A 4,874-nucleotide genomic window follows, 5' to 3' on the forward strand; every position below is an offset into this window, starting at 1 on the left:
TCCTGCCTCCTGCCTCCTGCCTCCTGCCTCCTGCCTCCTGCCTCCTGCCTCCTGCCTCCTGCCTCCTGCCTCCTGCCTCCTGCCTCCTGCCTCCTGCGTGCTGGGATTAAAGACCTGCATTCTGCTGACTGGCAGGGAAAAGTTTTTAAGTTAAGAATGACTGGCCTATGGGTAATAGGGAACCTGGACATCACAAAGCCCCCTTCCTAGACTTGCTATGGCAACAAGTACTTCTCAGCTTCTCGATGAGGGCTGAATGTTTTTTCCCTATAGTTTTTCTGTGGAAGCGCTAATCCTCACTGTGAATGGGACATTCTGGTCCTTAGGTGGTAGCTAAGGCATGAGCGTGGAGCCTTCTTGGATGATAATTCACAAAGGTATTCATAGTAATGAATTCGAGGTAATTCATGGTTAAGATGGCCATTCTCCCTACTCTGTGGGAATACACATCTCTGCAGGAGGGAAGAGGGACCTCACCATGAGCCTGCTGCAAAGGTTCCTGCTCTCAGGTGTCAAAGGTTTTTGTAGCCTAAGCCACAGTCTATGATGTAATAGAAGAGACACCATTTTCAAAAAAAAAGGCTGACCATTTTAGAATAATTATAACTCTAACCAAATGATGAATTGAATTTAGGTTAAGCATCTAATACTATCTTTTTTATTAATTCATTTATTTATTTAATTTTATTATTTGAGACAAGATTTCTCTGTGTAGCTCTTGCTGTGGAACTTGCTCCATAGACCAGGCTGGCCTAAACTCAAGAAAACTGCCTGCTTCTGCCTTCTCAATGCTGGGATTAAAGGCGTGTGCCACCATGCCCAGCACATTTTCTATGCTATGGAATTAGTTAACAGAACTGGGGGATTTAATTATTATGGGCTCCAATGAAAGCAGAGTCTTGTGACCTGTGGCCTCTTTTGGGAGGCTTCCTCGAGACGCTTTGGTACCGTCTGTGACTCTCTGGAGCTGGCAGATTGGTGGTGCTGTGGTGTGTCTCCCTTTCTTGTCCCTGCTTAGGAGGTCCAGTGAGCTTTACAACAGAGCGGAGAGACCTTGGTGGAAATGGTCCAGTGGGAAGGCTGGAACATTTTGTCACTGGCTGAAGATGACATGAGTGGGCATCTGCTTTAGCAAATCCAGGTATGGAGGAAGCTGTCTGAGGAGCAGGGAGAGCAGAAGTGGCAAAGCAATCATGGACAAGGGTGCTCCCTCCTGATTGGGTTCTTGCCCACAACAATTAATAGCAATGGAACGCATCCTGTCTATGTGAGTGCCGCATGGAGGGCAGCAAGCAAGATGAATTTATCCCAAATGTAAAAAGTCATTTCGTCACCCAGAGAGCAATGGACACCTCATGAGGCAGAGTGGAGACAGGTCAGCTCCTGGACGCGCCACCTGTCCTATACCATGCCCTATCAAGTGCTGGCAAGCTAGGCGGTGGCTGGGGGAGAGGCGAGGAAGGAGCCTCTCATGGGTGCTGCTCTGCTGGTGGTGCTCAGGACTTGGAAGCGTGGACACCATTGGCCTCTCTACACTACCAAGCTTTCTGATGAACACTAACCACAGTAAACGGCTTAGATCTTTAGCGGCTCACTAAAAAGGGGTACTTCTTCTTCCTCCTCTTCTTTCTCCTCCTCTTCCTTCTCCTTTTTTTTTTTCTTCTTGAGTCAGGATTTCTCTGTGCAGCCTTGGCTATCCTGAATCTGGCTCTGTAGACCAGGCTGGCCTTGAACTCAGAGATTCACCTGCACCTGCCACTTGAGTGCTGGGATTAAAGGCATGTGACACTACTGCAATATTTCTTTCTTTCTTTTTTTCTTTTTAAGGATTTATTTATTATCTAAGTACACTGTAGCTGTCTTCAGATGCACCAGAAGAGGGCATCAGATCTCATTATGAGATGGTTGTGAGCCACCATGTGGTTGCTGGGAATTGAACTCAGGACCTCTGCTTGTTCCAGCCCTGCTCGCTCCAGCCCAAAGATTTATTTATTATTATATGTAAGTACACTGTAGCTGTCTTCAGACACACCAGAGAGGGCATCAGATCTCATTACAGATGGTTGTGAGCCACCACGTGGTTGCTGGGATTTGAACTCAGGACCTTCAGAAGAGCAGTCAGTGCTCTTAACCACTGAGCCATCTCTCCAGCCCCTGGCTCTAATTCTTATGGTGTGTGTCTTATAGTTATGGTCTGAGAGTGATGGGGTCTTGCTGTATAGGTGTGGCAGGTCTAGTAGACTAGGCTGGCTTAGAACCTTCAGCAGCCCCCACCCCTGAGCCACACTGCCCTGCTTTTTTTTTCTTCCCTCCAGCCTGGGTGAGGATGCTGATTGCTTTGAATTTGGTCCTCTGTTGTCTATAGTGCTGGATTCTTAAATGTAGTCCATTAAAATGAATGAATCCATTGGGTTTATTTAGGGATTAAATGAGGCGATTTGCTTTCTTTTTCTCTTGGAGAAGTAGTGTGTTTTCAGTGTCCTTTATCACATTAGAATTGGTATTTTAAATATATGTGATATAAAAATTATGTATTCGCATAAAGGCTTAAGAGGCAAAATGCATAAAGAAAAACGGAGTGACCACTTTCTACTCTAAATATCTGAGCTATAAAATGAAGCTTTTGAAACAATGTAGAATCAGGTGTCCTGTGGACAAGACAAGAGATTTGCTCCTGAGCTGCTCTTTCAGTGTGGGGACCAAACTCGGGATCTTGGACATGCTAAGCCACGAGCTCCTCAGTTTTTATGATGATTGGCTATATTCTTCCTGGTGGCCTTGAACTCACGATGTATTTTATGTATATGAGTACACTGTTGCTGTCTTCAGAGACACCAGAAGAAGGCATTGGATCCCATTACAGATGGTTGTGAACAGCCATGTGGTTGCTGGGAATTGAACTCAGGACCTCTAGAAGAGCAGTCAGTATTCTTAACCAACAAGTCAACTCTCCAGCCCTGTCTGGCTAGTTTTAATTGTAGAACCTGCCTCTATTCTTCATGGATTTTCAGGATAAGTGTTTATAACTCTAGTGTGGGTTATAAGCAAATCTCTCTCTTGCTCTCTTACTCTCTCATAATGGGGATGGAACCCAGGGCCTAAAGCACATTGCCCAGGTATGGAGCTGCAGCTCCAGTCTCGGAACTTACTCATTTATTATTTATTTTGAGACAGGATCTCACAAGGTTGATCTTATGGGGGCTGGAGAGATGGCTTGGCGGTTAAGAGCACTGTCTGCTCTTCCAGAGGTCCTGAGTCCAATTCCCAGCAACCACATGGTCTGTATTGGGATCAGGTGCCCTCTTCCGGTGTGTCTGAAGAGAGCTACAGTGTACATAAAATAAATACATAAAATAAATCAATCTATTAAAAAAACTATCTTGTAATTGTCAGTAATTAGGATTATCATTGCTGTGATGACCAAAGCAACTCGGGGAGGAAAGGGTTTATCTGGTTCACACTTCCACATCACAGTCCATCACCAAAGGAAGTAAGAACAGGAACTCAAACAGGGCTGGAACCTGGAGGCAGGAGCTGATGCAGAGGCCGTGGAGAAGTGCTGCTTACTGGCTTATTCCTTATGGTTCGCTCAAGCTGCTCTCTTATAGAACCCAGGACCACCAGCCCAGGCATGGCACCACCCACAATGGGCTGGGCCCTCTCCCACCAATCACTAATTAGGAAATTGACCATAGGCCTGCCCGAAGCCCAATCTTATAGGGCATTGTCTCAATTGAGATTCCTCCTCTCTGATAACTAAAATGTGTCAAGTTGACATGAAAGTGGCTAGCACAATAATTTTCTTCCTTTTTAAAAATGTGCATGAGCACTTTGTCTGCGTATATGTGAGCAGACTGTGTTCACTCCTGGAGGCCTGAAGACACGACTGAACCCCTGAAACTGGAGATATGGATGGTTGTAAGCTACCATGTGGGTGCTAGGAATAAAACCTGGGTCATCTGGAAGAGTATTAAGTGCTCTTAACCCCTGAGTTATCTCTCCAGCCCCTGATCTCAAACTTGTAATTCTCCTGCTGCTGTCTCTCAAATGCTGGGATTATGGGCACTGCCACCATATCTGACTTCAGAAATCTTTTTGGTTTTTTGTTTTGTTTTGTTTTTGTTTGTTTTTTTGGTTTATCGAGACAGGGTTTCTATGTGTAGCCCTGGCTGTCCTGGAACTCACTCTGTAGACCAGGCTGGCCTCAAACTCAGAAATCCGTCTGTCTCTGCCTCCCAAGTGCTGGGATTAAAGGTGTGTGCCACTTACTGCCCTGCAGGGTTTTTTTTGTTTTGTTTTGGTTTTGGTTTTGGTTTTTTTTTTTGAGACAAGGTTTCTTTATGTAGTCCTGCCTGTCCTGGAACTCTGTAGAACAGGATAGCCTTGAACTTATTGAGATCCACCTGCCTCTGCCTCTAGAATGCTGGAATTAAAAGCATGAGCCACCATGCTCAGCATCTTTAGGAACATTAAAACAGTCTTTACCCTTTTTTTTTTTTTTTTTTAGATTTATTTATTATATTATATGTAAGTACACTGTAGCTGTCTTCAGACACTCCAGAAGAGGGCGCCAGATCTCGTTACGGATGGTTGTGAGCCACCATGTGGTTGCTGGGATTTGAACTCTGGACCTTCGGAAGAGCAGTCGGGTGCTCTTACCCACTGAGCTATCTCACCAGCCCCAGTCTTTACCCTTATTTACTGTGTGTTTGTGTATTCCTGAGTGTGTCCTAACACTTTTATGGGGCAGAGGACAACTTCCAGTAACCTTCCATGACTTGTGTTTCAGGGACTAAACTCAGGTGGTCGGGTTTGGTGGCAAATACCTTTACCACCACACCATCTGACTCACTGCAGGATGGTTTAAAAAAAAA

Source organism: Mus caroli, chromosome 1 (assembly GCF_900094665.2).
Source record: "Mus caroli chromosome 1, CAROLI_EIJ_v1.1, whole genome shotgun sequence".
Classification (NCBI taxonomy): Eukaryota; Metazoa; Chordata; class Mammalia; order Rodentia; family Muridae; genus Mus; species Mus caroli.